The following is a 16121-nucleotide window of genomic DNA, read 5'->3' on the forward strand; positions in this document are numbered from 1 at the left end:
AGTTTATATCCCTATACATTTTGAAGGGAATCGGATTTCTGGCTGCTGTTGGTCAACAGACACTCCTTCATCCACACATGGCAATTGTGGTTAGACAAGATTTTTGATCTATAAGTCAATTTTAAGAGAATTCACATCTTTATCATGTTTAGACTTCCAACTGAGCACAATATGTCTCTCCATTTTCTTATGCACTGTTTAATTTCTTTCACTGGTATTCATATTTTTCAGCATACAGACCTTATTTATGTATTTTCTTTGATTTTACCCAATATTACTTTTTTCAGATATCTTAACTGTTATTTTAAAATTTTGGTTTCCATTTACATCACCAGTATGAAGAAATACAATTGAATTTTTGTGTGTGTGTTAACATTGTATCTATATTCTTCCTTAACACACATTAATTTTAGGAGTTTTTTTGTTTTTGTTTTTTGATTGGTTGAAATTGTCTAGATATACAGCCATAATATCTGTAAATAGAAAATAAATTCATTTCCGATCAATTTAACTTGCATTTCTTTTTCTTGTGTTATTGAATCGATTTAGACTTCCAGTATGATGTTAAATGGGAGTGAAATGGACATTTTTGCCTTCCTCCCAATTTTATGGGTAAGGCAGTCACTCTTTAATTATGAAATATGATGTTAGTTGCAGGTTTTTGTTGACGACCTTTCTCTAGGAAGCAATGGTTTCTTTGTATTCTTAGCTGCTGAGAATTTTTATCATAAATAAATATTGTGTTTTATGAAATGCCTTTTCAGTATCAAAAGGATTGTATATTTTTTCCTTCTTTTTCGCACTATTATTACACAAGTTTTCATTGACCAAATTTTCACACGTTCAATTACCATTGCATTTCTAGGGTAAATTTTAGTTGATCATAGTATATTTTTCTCTTCATATATGGTTAGGTATGTTGTTGTTGTTGTTGTTGTTGTTGCTGTTTATATATTGTTGAAGTTTTTGTAGCTATAGTAACAAGGGATAGTGGTTTGTAGTTTTCTTTTTTGTGCTGTCTTTATCTAGTTTTGATATGTTATTCTGAACTCGTAAAATGAAACTGGAAGTTTTTGTTTTTCATTCTTCAATTTTCTTGAAGAAATTGTTTAGAATTAGTGTTATTTGCCTTTAAATGTGTGATAAAGTTTTCCAGTGAAACCAATGGGTCTTGTTTTTAATCTGAAGGATTAAATATGAATTCATTTTTAAGAGTTATATGAATATTAACGCTATATATTTCTTCTTCAGTGAATTTTGATATTTTATAGTTTTTGAGGCTTAGGTACATTTGTATAAGTTGTCAAATTTGTGTATGCAGAGTTCTTTATAGTTTTCTATATTATCCTATATATGTCCTAAGAATCTGTAGGAATATCCCTTCTTTCAGTACTCATAAATAATTTGTGTCTCCTCTCCTTTATATTTGTTAGTTTTCCTAGATGGTTATCATTTTTATATTATCTTCACAATAAACTGACTTTCTCTTTTCAGTTATTTTCTGTTTTGTTTCTGCTTTCACATTCATTGATGTCTGCTATCTTGCTTACTGTCTTCAATTGCCTTTGTCTTCTGATTTGCATTTCTTTTGTCCTTTAAGTTTCTTAAGGTAGAGCCTTAGATTCTAGAAGCAGCTTTTAGAAATAGGTCCTTTTTGTTAACCTTGCTTATTTTCTCCCCACGATATTTGTCTTTTACTGTAAAAGGAGTTTTAAAATCTCCCAACTATAATTGTAGATTTGGTTTTAATGCTTTTATTTTCTGTCTTACTTGAAGAGTTCTGGTAGTGGGTTGCTTTACAATTTAAATTCCAGTTGGAAGTATATCTGAATTGAAGTCATCCTTCCATGAATATTGTGGCTGGGTTCAAGGTATAAATTCAAGGTGTAAGTTCTTAGCACAGACAAGAATAGATGCTAAGTGGAACAAAGAGTTGGCCGTGTTGGTATTCTCTGTTGCCGTCCATATTAATTTGATATGCCCTGATTCGAGAGACCCCCTGAAAACAAACCACCAGAGTCCAGAGTCAAAGCCAAGCGGCAGGGGTTTACTGCAGGTTCGAACCCGGTCCTCCGCGCACTCGTTGCCGGTGACGCAAGAGGCCCCGAGCAAGGATCTTACAGCTTCTTTTATAGACAGGCACAAACAAGTTAGGGATTTTTTTGAGGTTACAGAGTTGTTATAGGTTGACATTTAAATTTGAAGGCTCAGCAGAACTTGATTGGTTCCCGCCTTTATTTCAAACCATTCAGCAGAACTTGATTGGTTCCCGCCTTTATGTCAGACTATGACCGGGCGCGCCCTGGCTGGTTTCCGAACGGCGGGGGAGGGGAAAGATCTTTTCTTTGCAGTTGTGACTACACCTGGTAATTTTTCTCTTAGCCTCTCAAATTCACCTCTTCTGTGGTCCAGAAAACTGAATTCTGTGGGCTGCATCATCTGTGCTTTCTTGCCTTCTGCCTTCCAGGTTGACTAACGGGAGAATCTGGAAGAATAATAGTGGATGTAGGAGGAGAGACCTTGGGATATTGATCCCCACACTCTGTTTTGGATATTCCCTTCCTGCCTTGATGAGGGCCTGATAGTTACTACATTTTAAGATACCAGCTTCTGTGGGATACCTCCTCCTTCATTGTTCCCTATATTAACCTATGTTACCTCTTCTTTCTCCTCCCAAACTAGATGTGATCAGAACAAGGCACAAGAAAGTTGCAAGAAACGTATTACATGAATGATTAATTAATGGAAGGCTGATATCACATACACCACATACTGATATCAAAACACAACCAAGTGTGGAAAAATCTCTGCAAAGATACAGAAGATTCCCTAGGATTTGGGAGTGTTCTTTTTTTTTTTTTTTTTTTTTAACGTTTATTTATTTTTGAGACAGAGAGAGATAGAGCATGAACGGGGGAGGGTCAGAGAGAGGGAGACACAGAATCTGAAACAGGCTCCAGGCTCTGAGCTGTCAGCACAGAGCCCTATGCGGGGCTCAAACTCACGGACCGCGATATCATGACCTGAGCCGAAGTCGGACGCTTAACCGACCGAGCCACCCAGGCGCCCCATGGGAGTGTTCTTTGATAGTATTGTAATATGGAAGTGGGTAATTAATGGTTAGGTTTAAAATAATGATTTGTTATTACTTTCTATTTTCTGTCTCTGTCCCACAATCATACACTAAAAAATAGACAATTTTTATTGTCACTGCTTATTTTTCTTACCAATGAAGTTTGCTAACAGAGACAGCTGAGGTCATCCAGAGTTCCTGCATTGTAATATCATTTCACTTTTCTTTCTGTGTGATAGATCTCACATCTCTGCGTGAACCGATATGTGACTTTTGATGCAGAAGTTATCACTCAAGCCAGGGATGCAGTCATTCTAGAGGTATTAGAGTTAGAGAACTGTAGAAAAAATCTGTTTGGTTGTGGGAAATGAAATTTTATTCTTGTAGTATTGCTGTGTGCAAAATAGTTACTTACTTAGGTGTTTCATTTAATTACTTTTTGTATAATAAATGAAACTCTCTTATATGAAAAATTCAAACCTACTAAAGAAGAAAAAAGGTGTGGGAAACTGACTCAGATACATATAGTTTTTCAAGGCAGATATTGAAGTAATATTTAATTGTGCTATAAATTTGATTTCACCATTAAACTTGTTTTCTATATGCTATATAATAGTTTCTTACAATGTAATCTTTCTTGCTATGCATTAATTATTTTTGAAATATAGTTTCCTAATATCCTAGTCACATTTGAGGTCTGCAAATGTGCCTCTTCCACAAATCTCCTTTTCACCAAGTTTCTGCTCATGTTCTTTCCAAGCACTTGAACGTCCAGTCCAACGATTGGCTACCACTCGTGAATCGGTATAACGCAAACCTTTTTTTTTTTCCCCTATGTAAAATGAATCACCAGATACATTGGCCAAAGTTCTGATCACTGGATGAATTTCTCTTCAAGACTGCCCTACAGGAATGTCCCAGAAAATTCCATGATTCACCTATAGAGCTCTGCCAAAGTTTCCAAAAGTAAAAGTAAATCTCATTTAGTCAGGAGGCCTGCAGAGGGAGTTCTCAGCATCGCAGCCCAAGCCAGGACCTGGCAGGACGTGTTCCTCATGATCAGGCCCCACAAGACCACCATCTTCGCGTACGCCAAGGAGTCGAGCACCTTGTTCGAGCTGAAGCGCATTGTCAAGGGCATCTTCAAGTGGCCGTCCGACGAGCAGCCGCTGTACAAGGATGACCAACTTCTGGATGATGGCCAGACACTGGGAGAGTGCGGCTTCACCAGTCAGATGGCACGGCCGCAGGCCCCAGCCACCGTGGGGCTGGCCTTCCGGGCAGATGAAGCTTTGGAGGCCCTGCACATCGAGCCCTTCTCCAGTCCACCCAAGCTGCCCCGATGTAATGAAGCCGCAGGACTCAGGAAGCAGCGCCAATAAACAAGCTGTGCAGTGAGAGGGCCCCGGGCCCGCCCCCAGTGGCCCCCCTCCCAATAAAAGAGATTTGGTGCCTGCCTGGTTGCTGCCTTTTTCTGCGCACCCTCTCCTGACTCGGGCGTCACCTTCCCTGGGATGGGGTCTGCTCTCCTGCAAGGCTCCTTCTCAGCCCCGTGTGCTTGCTAGGCTGGCTGTGACTGTGGGACCGACCCCAAGCTCTGTGGGCCCCCACTGTCCACACCCACTCCAGCCTGCCCCTCAGGGGCTATGCGCAGAGAACTGGGAGGAACCCCGGGCCCCTGGGCCAGCCTTCTGCTCAGCCTGGAGACAAAGGTTCTTACTGTGACTTCCAGCAAGCAGGCTCTCACAGGCTCCGGGGCAGCCTCTGGGCTGAGGGGCAGAGGCCAGGGGCAAAAATGTCAGCTGGAGCCAGTGTGGTTCCCCGGGGGACCCACTGCCTACAGTCGCCTTACTTGAGTCTTCTAAGGCTCTGGGGGCGGGGGGGACATTCAAAGTGGAAAGACTGCTCTCTCTCCACCCCTAATAAATAATCTATAGACCGCCCCCCGCCAAAAAGTGTCATCGACACTTCATGCTCCATTATGTCAGCTAGATCATATATGGCTCAAGTGACAGAACAGTGAACCTGCTATAGCAAACCTTCCTTTGCTCTGATCTTCATTCAAAACTAGCATTTTTGGGGGGTCGCTTGTAAATGGGCCAGAGTTAGCACACCCAGATGACAAAATTTTTTGCCTCTATAAGCTAAAGGGCCCCACTAGTTGTTGTGCTTCGGTTTTATTTTTAAATGCTGCTAGATGCAATAACTTCTTTTTCACCTTGGAAGGGATGCCCTGTACACACCACTGGACTCCTAGAAATTCCATGAGGGTAGAAGGCCCATGAATGTTATTGAATTTATTTCTCAGTCTCTAACAGGTAAATGTTTTACCACCACGTCTAGAGAGTTGGTACTTCTTAATCACTACATAATGTCAACCTACATGGGCCAGTATGACGTCTTCTGGATGGCCAGCAATTAAGTTTCCTGTGGAATCAGTTACGATATAGGGCCGAAAAGCTGATATACCTCTGTGGTAAAACAGTGAAGCTGTATGGCCAGCCTTGCCAACTAAAAGGAAACTGGTTTTGATGGTCTTTACCAGCAAGTGTTGAGAAAAAAGAACTTGACAACTCTATAGCTGCATATCAGGTACAAGGAAAAATATTAATTTACTCAAGCTGTGAAACCACATTTGGAAGGGCAGATGAAATTAGAGTTTATACCTAGTAAAGTTTACAATAACCCACTGTCAATCTCCATGATACATCTGCTTTCTAAACTGGACAAATTGGCAGATTTGAATGAGGATGTAATGGGAATGCACCCTTCAAGTCATTGATAGTGACATTAATCTCAATAGTCCTTCCAGGTATGTAGTATTGCTTTTAGTTTACTATTTACTACTTACTTAGGTAGAGGCATTTCTAATGGCTTACACATGGCCTTTCCTAATGCAATAGCACTTACACTGCAGGTTAGAGAACCTAGGTGGAAACTCTTCAATTGCTAAGTCTGTCTATTCTAATTATGCATTCTGGCACTAAAAAAATAACCACATGAGGGATTTCTGAACACACTGGACCTATATTGAGATAAACTTGAGTGACATCTTGGATCTCCTGGATTTAGCTACACTTCAGAGCCTGTGTCTAGTAATCTTTTAAAAATCTGATTATCTCTTTTTTTTTTTTTCCCAACACACAGTCACTTAATAAAAGGCCATAGGTCTCTTTGGGGAAGGTGTGGAGAAAGATTAACAGTGTAAAATTTGGCAGGGTCCTTCCTGAAGGGGACCTGACCTCCCTTCATTCAAGGGATTAAAGGTCTATAAACTGGCTCAACTCTGGAACTATCAGGATTCCATTCTTCCCCAGTGATTGTCCTCACTTTAATTTCAGACATCCTGTGAGGTTGGAGATTCAATTTGTGTTATAATGCAGCTGCTTGCAAGATGAGACTCTGGGTTGGGTTTTTAGAACTGTCAGCTCTGTGGCTATAGAAGATAAGGATTTCTTTCAGGGAAGTTATAGACACTTTCAGGTTATTTGTAAGGAATTTAAGCTGGGAATTTGAATCCCTGAACTCATTATTTTATCTTCCCACTTTCTCCAGTGCAATTAAGAGCAACCGGAAATCTCATTATACCCATTAAATTGACATACGTGTTCTAAGATATTGAATACACAGCCAATCAGAATATGAGTTTTATGAGTTTTTGATTAAGAGTATCCAGTGGTGGTACTTTGTGTATTTCTATTGACCCATCATGAAATGAACCACCAGTACTTTCTTTACCATTAAAAATAGAGCCATTTATGCCTTGAATATAATTAGACTAGAGAACTAATTCCAGATACTCCAGAACAAGTTCAGAAAACTCATCATTAATATTTCATTCCTGTAGAACCACTTCTCATACCAAATCTGTACCTCTCAGAGTTTCTCAGAGTTCTTCAGAGAAGGAGAACCAGTAGGAGATACATTTTTCATTTGAATTTTTTTTTCTTTTTTAATATAGGCATTTACATGTACACACTTTTTTAGTGTTTATTTAAATTCCCATTAGCTAACATACAGTGTGATATTAGTTTCGCTGTACAATATAGTGATTCAATACTTTCATACAACACCCAGTGCTCATCACAAGTGCGCTCCTTAATCCTAATCACCTATTTAACCCATCCCCCCATCCGCTTCCCCTCTGGTAACCATCAGTTTGTTCTCCAGAGCTAAGAGTCTGTTTCTTGATTTGTCTCTCTCTCTATTTTTTTCCCTATGCTCATCTATTTTGTTTCTTAAATTCTACACATGAGTGAAATCAATTATATGGTGTTTGTCTTTCTATGACTGATTTATTTCATTTATCTCTATGTATCCTTTTAGCTGGATCCCATTAGTTTTACTATATTGTTTTTTCATCTTAATTCATCTTAACATATTTTCTAATTTTCCTTATTTTTTTTTCCTTGACCTACAGGCTATTTAAGAGTGTGTTGTTTAATTGTTTACATATTTATGAACTCACTAAGTTTTTTTGCTATTTCTTTTTTTTTAAATGTTTTACATTATTTTATTTTATTTTTTGAGAGACAGAGAGAGACAGCATTAGCAGGAAGTGGGCAGAGAGAGAGGGAGACCCAGAATCCAAAGCAAGCTCCAGGCTTTGAGCTGTCAGCCTAGGGCCCAATGTGGTGCTTGAACCCATGGACACAAGATCATGACCTGAGCCGAAGTTGGGCCCTCAACTGACTGAGCCACCCAGACGCCTCCTTTGCTATTTCTTTATTATATTATTCTATGATGGTTAATGAACTTTGTGTAATCCTACCCATTTTAAATTTATTTATTCTTATTTTATGGCTTAGCATGCAGTCTATCTTGGAGAATGATTCATGTGCACTTGAGAGAAATGTATATTTTGCTGGTAGTCAAGTGCTATATAGATACCTGTTAAATCGATTTGTTTTATAGTGCTGTTCAAATCTTCTATTGTCTTGTTGATGTTCTTTCCAGTTATACTATTAATTTTTGAAAATGTACTGAGGTCTCCAATGGCTATTATTTTTAATGACATAAATCTTCTATTGCATTTTCCTTTAAATTTTTTATCGTGGTATAATATACATAAAATTTACCATCTTTACCATTTTTAAATGAACAGCTCAGTGATATATTTATATTGTGCAACCATCACTACCATCAATCTATGGAACTCGTTTTCATTTTGCAAAACTGAAACTCTGACCATTAAACAATAATTCCCCATTCTTTCTTCTGCCTAAAACCTGGTAAGCTCTGTTCAAAGCTTATACAAAGTATTGCTAGGAATAATGGAATTACACATTATTTGTCCTTGTATGTGTGGCTTACTATGCTTAACATAATGTTTTCAAGGTTCACACCATGTTGGATTATGTCAGAATTTCTCTCTTTTTAGGGGATGAATATAACATTTTATTGTATATCGTCATATTGTTTTATTGTCAATATTGTCAATGAACACCTGAATTGCTTCTACCTTTTAGCTACTGTTAATAATGCTGCTATGAACATGAATGTACAAATATCCCTTTGAGATCCTATTTTCATATATCTTGGGTATATGCAGAGGTGGAATTTCTGTATCATTTGAATTCTACCTTTAGCTTTTTGAGGGCCCACCAAACCGTTTTCCACGGCACCTACAGCATTTAACATTCCCGCCAACAGTCGAAGTGATTCCAATTTCTCAGCATCATTGTCAAAACTTTTCAGTTTTTTCTTTTTTTTATAATAGCCATCCTAATGGGCATGAGGTGGTATCTCATGGTGGTTTTGACAAGTCCAGTGATTTTCAACTAACTATGCCTCCCTTCATGTATGTCCTTTTTTGCTCTATGTATCTTGGAGCTTTGATGTTAGATGCATGTATGTTTATAACTATTGTATTTTTCTGATGGCTTAGCCATCTTATCATTCTAAAATGTCCTTATTTTTTGTGGGGCACCTGGGTGACTCAGTTGGTTAAGTGTCTGACTTCGGCTCAGGTCATGATCAACAGTTTGTGAGTTCGAGCCCCACGTTGGGCTCAGTGCTGACCGCTTAGAACCTGGAGCCTGCTTCAGATACTGTGTCCCTCTCTCACTCTGCCCTACCCCAGCTCCTGCTCTGTCTCTGTCTCTCTGTCAAGAATAAAAATTAAAAAAATAATAATAAAAAGTCCTTATTATTTTATTTTTTTAAATAATTTTTTAACGTTTATTCATTTTTGAAAGATAGAGAGAGACAGAGGACAAGCAGGGGTGGGTGAGGCAGAGAAAGAGGGGGACACAGAATCTGAAGCAGGGTTCAGGCTCTGAGGTGTCAGCACCGAGTTGGATGTGGGCCTCAAACTCACGAACCACGAGGTCATGACCTGAGCTGAAGTCAGACGCTTAACTGACTAAACCACCCAGGCGCCCCCTTTTTTTTCTTTTACAGTCTATTTTGTCTGATATTAGTATAGCAACTTCATATTTCTCATGTTTGTGTTTTGCATGATATTATCTTTTCCATCATATTACTTGCAAACTGTCTTTTAAACTAAAATTCATCTCCAATACATATAGTTGGGTCACAGTTTAATTATTTTTAATTTTTTAATTTTTTAAATTTATTTTTTTAATATGAACTTTATTGTCAAATTGGTCTCCATACAACACCCAGTGCTCGTCCCAACAGGTGCCCTCCTCAATGCCCATCACCCACTTTCCTCTCCCTCCCACCCCCCATCAGCCCTCAGTTTATTCTCAGTTTTTAAGAGTCTCTTATGGTTTGGCTCCCTCCCTCTCTAACTTTTTTTTTTCCCCTTCCCCTCCCCCATGGTCTTCTGTTAAGTTTCTCAGGATCCAATTGAGAGTGAAAACATATGGTATCTGTCTTTCTCTGTATGACTTATTTCACTTAACATAACACTCTCCAGTTCCATCCACGTTGCTACAAATGGCCATATTTCATTCTTTCTCATGGCCAAGTAGTATTCCATTGTTATATAAACCACAACTTCTTTATCCATTCATCAGTTGATGGACATTTAGGCTCTTTCCATAATTTGGTTATTGTTGAGAGTGCTGCTATAAACATTGGGGTACAAGTGCCCCTATGCATCAGCATTCCTGTATCCTTTGGGTAAATTCTTAACAGTGCTATTGCTGGGTCATAGGGTAGATCTATTTTTAATTTTTTGAGGAATCTCCACACTGTTTTCCAGAGTGGCTGCACCAGTTTGTATTCCCACCAATAGTGCAAGAGGGTTCCTGTTTCTCCATATCCTCTCCATCATCTATAGTCTCCTGATTTGTTCATTTTAGCCACTCTGACTGGCATGAGGTGGTATCTCAGTGTGGTTTTGATTTGCATTTCCCTGATGAGGAGCGACGTTGAGCATCTTTTCATGTGCCTGTTGGCCATCTGGGTGTCTTCTTTAGAGAAGTGTCTATTCATGTTTTCTGCCCATTTCTTCACTGGATTATTTGTTTTTCGGGTGTGGAGTTTGGTGAGTTCTTTGTAGATTTTGGATACTAGCCCTTTGTCCAATATGTCATTTGCAAATATCTTTTCCCATTCCATTGGTTGCCTTTTAGTTTTGTTGATGGTTTCCTTTGCAGTGTAGAAGCTTTTTATCTTCATGAGGTCCCAATAGTTCATTTTTGCTTTTAATTTCCTTGCCTGTGGGGATGTGTCAAGTAAGAAATTGCTGCGGCTGAGGTCAGAGAGGTTTTTTCCTGCTTTCTCCTCTAGGGTTTTGATGGTTTCTTGTCTCACATTCAGGTCCTTCATCCATTTTGAGTTTATTTTTGTGAATGGTGTAAGAAAGTGGTCTAGCTTCATCCTTCTGCATGTTGCTGTCCAGTTCTCCCAGCACCATTTGTTAAACAGACTGTCTTTTTTTCCAGTGGATACTCTTTCCTGCTTTGTCAAAGATTAGTTGGCCATACTTTTGTGGTCTAGTTCTGGAGTCTCTATTCTATTCCATTGGTCTATGTGTCTGTTTTTGTGCTAATACCATGCTGTCTTGATGATTATAGAAACTGTCCTTTAATCTAAAGTTCATCTCCAATACATATAGTTGGGTCACGGTTTATTTATTTTTTATTTAAAAACAATTTTTAATGTTTATTTGAAAGAGAGAGAGAGCAAACAGGTGAAGGGCAGAGCGAGAGGGAGACACAGGATCTAAAAAGCAGGCACCAGGCTCTGAGCTGTCAGCAGAGAGCCCGCTGCAGGGCTCAAACCCACAAACCTCGAGATCATGATGCTCCCGAAGCCAGACACTTAACCGACTGAGCCACCCAAGTACCGCAGGTCAAGATTTATTTTATACAATCTGCTAATTTTGCATTTTGGAGTTTATTTTTTAACATTTATTTATTTTTGAGAGACAGAGCATGAGCAGGGGAGAGGCAGAGAGAAAAGGAGACACAGAATCCAAAGCAGGCTCCAGGCTCCAAGCTGTCAGCATACAGCCCTTCGAGGGGCTGGAACTCACAAACTGTGAGATAATTACCTGAGCTGAAGTCTGTGGCTGAACCAACTGAGCCACCCAGACGTCCCTTGCCTTTTGGAGTGTTTACTCCATTTATATTTAGGTCATTACTTATAAAGTAGGATTTATGTGTAATTTTGCTAATTGTTTTCCATATGTCTCAGGTTCTTTTGTTTCTCCCTCTCTGAGTGCATTTTTTCATGTTAGATTTTTTCTAGTGTACCATTTTAATTCAGTTCTCATTTCTTTTCCTTTTTTTTTTTTTACTTATTTTTCTTAGTGGTTTATCTGGATGCTGCAGTTAACATTTTATTTTATAATAATCTAGATGAGACTAATAAAAATTTTATGTCAATAATATAACAAACTTCTCCTATATTTTTCCATTGCCTCCCTCTTCCTTTGAGCTACTGTTGTCATACAAATTATACCTGTCATACAAATTATTCACTGATTTCCCATCAACACAGACTTCTAATTATTATTCCATGCAATTGTATTTTAAGTAATACAGGAGAAAATAAAGAATTACCAGAAAAATGTATTTATATTATCTTTTACATTTTGTGTGCATTTTATTTCTTTATGTGGATTTGAGTTACTGTCTACTGCCTTTCCATTTCAGTTTAAATGTCTTCTTGTAGATTTTTTTTTTTCCTTGTAGGGCAGGTTTGCTAGCAACAAGTTTCCCAGTGTTATTTATATGCTAATCTTTTAATTAATCCCCGTATAGCCATTTTGGGCTGGATATGAAATTCTTGGTTGACAGACTTTCCTTTCAGTGCATTGAATATGTAATCCATAGCCTTCTGAGTGCACTGGTTTTGATGAAAAATATGTTGTTAATGCTATTGAAAATTCTTTGAATGTGCTGAGTCACTTTTATCTCTTTATCTTTGGCTTTCCACAGTTTATGAAGTGTTAAGTTCTGGATTTCTTTGACTTTAAATTCAAGAGAGTTCACTGAGGTTATTAGATGCCAAGATTAATTATTTTTAAGTGGAATTTGAAAAGGCTTTATGCCACTGCTTTCTCAAAAGTTCTTTCTGCCCCTGTGTCACTCTCCTTTACTTCTAGCTCTCCTGTCACTGTCATGAAACCATTCATAATTTTTTAACAGTTGTTCCATATTTTCACTCTGCCTTGGGCCCTTCATATTATGTAGCTGGTTTTATGGGGGAGGACAGGCTTAAAGAGATAGGACAGGAACTGGAACTCAAAGAACCCCTACACTGGATTTTATTTGAAGTGTGATGGCCATACATTGGAGTACATAAAGCAAGGGAGAGTTGTGGTCTGGTTTGTAGAGAGGCACAGTGGTTAAGAAGAGCAACTCTGAAATCAGACTGCATGGGTTCAAACCCAACTTTGCTAACTTCTTAGGTACATGATCTTGGATGAATTATTTAAATTCTCTGTACTTCAGTGTCTTCAGGCATAAAATGGGAAGTTGATACAACTTACCTCACTGGTTGTGGTGAACATACATATGATAGGTTAGAACTACCGGAACATTATAAGAACCATGTGAGTATTTGTTTGCTATTACGATTAGGAGCACTGGCCAGGTTTTCCTAGTATATGTAGGCATTTTGTCAGCCATTTTGCCAGAGAGCAGTGAGAGAAGCAGTGAGCAGGTGGCAAGGGATATGGTCAAGTTTGAAATAACCAGAGGCCAGACCCTGTAGGGCTTTGTGGTTCTTGGTGAGAAGTTTGCACTTTAAGTAATGGACACTTGAGAATTAAGAGTGACATATATATATTTCATATTTATATATTTTTGAGAGAGAAAGAGAGAGAGAGAGAATATGAGTGGGGGAGGCGCAGAGAGCTAGGGAGGCACAGAATCCAAAGCAGGCCCCAGGTTCCAGGTTCAGAGCTGGCAGCACAGAGCCTGACGTGGGACTCGAACTCATGAGCTGTGTGATCATGACCTGAGCCGAAGTTGGACACTTAACCAACTGAGCCACCCAAGCACCCCAACATTCTATTTATTTTTGAGAGACACAGAGCACAAGTGGGGAAGGAGGAGAGATAGAGGGAGACACAGAATCTGAAGCAGGCTCCAGGCTCCGAGCTGTCAGCACAGACCCCGACATGGGTCTCGAACTCACGAGCCATGAGATCATGCCCTTAGCTGAAGTCGGATGCTTAAGGACTGAACCACCCAGGTGCCACTAGAGTGACATGTTTGATTTGCATTGTATTCCCCTCGATCCCAGCTCTTTATTAAAGATTTAGGCTAGTAACTTGACTCAAAGGTCACTCAAGAAAAAATAAAAATTTTGGAATTTCTGCTGCCTCTTGAGGGATACAAAATAACTTCTTCACTGGACTCAAGGCAAGCTGCACTTCTTAATCTTCTTTGAAGGTGTGGAAGGGCCTGAGGCCAGCATTATAATATATTCAAGAAATGGTCTAAGTTCAGGTTCCTTAATGACCTACCCACCAGCAAACTTGCTGGAAATTGTCACATTATAATTCCTCTCACAGTCATCAGTAATGACTAATTTGTTTACTGACAATGGTGAAGGCAAACTTCTAGCTCCTACAAGTTATTTCTCTCTCTAATCCTCTTTTCCTGGTTAGGTCTTCAGCTTTTGTTCCTCCTCTAAAATCTGTAGTTCCCTGCAATAGCTAACATCTATTGCCAACTACAAAAACTCCTTATCCTGAAGGGGGAAATAAAATCACAGTTCGAAACAGTTTTCATTTCCATAAAAATAATGAAATTTGTTGCTTCCAAAGGGACTGTTGCTACGGAAATCCCATTACAGTCCTCCTCCATGGCAGTCAATTAGATAATTGCTATTGAAATAATTATTAGCATTATCAGCTGTCAGTGACCATGTTCAATATTTTAATACATCCAAGCAGGAAGGTGGAACAAAGCCATTGCCTTGCCAACTGGGTGACCTCATCTGGCATGCTCGTTGCTGTATCAGAAGGAGACCAGAAATGGGGAGACTAGCAACTTTGCTTCACCCCTGGCTGAAAAGCTGCAGTATTTGAAAGGCGGTGGGGCATATTTTCTATCATAAAGAGTTTGTAAGTGTAGTGAAAGGGGAAAAAAAAAAAAAAAAAAAAAAAACCTTAGAAGAGGGCAGATTTGTATAGCCAGGCCAATGTCAAAACAGGAAAGTGGGCCAACTCTGGAATTTAAGGAATAGAAATTATATAGGCGGCATGTCATGCATACTTCAGTGCTTTAAACTTCAGTTCACGAAGGTTCGTCTTGAGTACAAATAAAAATTCAGAGTCCTCAGCTCCAGCACAAGAAAATCTGTTTCAGTAAATCTAGGGTATGGACCAGGACCAGGCTTGTGCAATGCTAATGTTCAGGTTGGGTGCAGGGGTCCATCAGGTGCTAGGTGGGTATGGAAATACTGACTTTCTGGGTTCTGGTTTCATGTGCCTTGAGCAAGTCACCTAAAGCATTTTAATCTGCTAAGATTAAATAATCCTACTGAAGATGATAAGATGATCTGATAAGATGATAAGATGATCTTCTATAACAACAAAATTTTGCTACAACTCACCTCTCTTTGCTTCAAATCCTTTTTTTCTATTGGAAATGCTACATCCATTCTCTCTCTATATTAAGTTTAGAGTCAAGCTTTTTATTTGTGTTCATTTTTTAGTGCTTACTTTTTAGTGCTTTTTAGGGAAATTTGGGTGGAGGAGGGTAAGCGCCAGAACTTATAGCTCCATAAAATATAAACACCTAAACCACTCTTCTACTATCTTGAGTGACTTATGCAAGGCCAATAAAGCTGAACATGCTTCAAGTCACAATCTATGGACCAGACTAAGGATTTTCTTTTTCTTCCAATCTTTAGAGTGAGTCTCAGCTCACTGCCCCTCACGAGAAAGCTTTAAAGCTCTTTGATAAAGAGTCCATTGAACACCTACTTGTGTCAGATTCTGGGGATAAGGCAATGGAGAAAACAGACGAAGCCCTACTTTCCTGGAGATAACATTTTAGAAGTAGGCACTGACAAAACATATATCCAAGTACATATGTAATACAATGTCATACAGTGGTGCAATTTATGCAGAGGGGACAGCAAGACTAGGGGATAGACAGCAATGGCAGCAGGGTAGTGACATCAGTGGTCCTTATTTTTGGTAGGAAAATCAAGGATAATCCTTCTTATACAGAAATAATTGAGTAATTGAATCGAGTACGCTGAATAAATATTTAGAAAAACAACATCCCAGTCGGAGAAATTGGCAGTTACTAAATACATGGCAAGTTCAATGCACAGCAAAGAGGCTGGTAGAAATGCCAAGTGAGCCATGGGGAGGGTGATGGGAAATGAAGATGCAGGGCCTCATAAGCCATGATGAGTGTCAAGTTTTTTAAAACAGAATTCTCAGTGATCCTGAAAACAACTGGATAGTTTTAAGGAGAGGAATGTCATGATGTAACCTTTTAAAAATATGTTTAGAATTTTATTTATTTTGAGAGACAGAGACAGTGTGAGTGGGGAAGGGGCAGAGAGAGAGAGGGAGAGAGAGAATCTCAAGCAGGCTCCGCACTGTCAGTGCAGAGCCCGACGCGGGCCTCCAACTCATGAAACCATGATCATGACCTGAGCT

At 39.1% G+C, this 16121-nt stretch overlaps 1 pseudogene; it reads left to right on the forward strand.

Moving 5' to 3' along the window:
* The first annotated feature begins 4114 nt into the window (after positions 1 to 4114).
* LOC132662466 (elongin-B pseudogene) lies at positions 4115 to 4455 on the forward strand (annotated as a pseudogene).
* The last annotated feature ends 11666 nt before the right edge of the window (positions 4456 to 16121 follow it).

Source organism: Panthera onca, chromosome D1 (genome assembly GCF_046562875.1).
Source record: "Panthera onca isolate mPanOnc1 chromosome D1, mPanOnc1 haplotype 2, whole genome shotgun sequence".
In the NCBI taxonomy this organism is placed as follows: Eukaryota; Metazoa; Chordata; class Mammalia; order Carnivora; family Felidae; genus Panthera; species Panthera onca.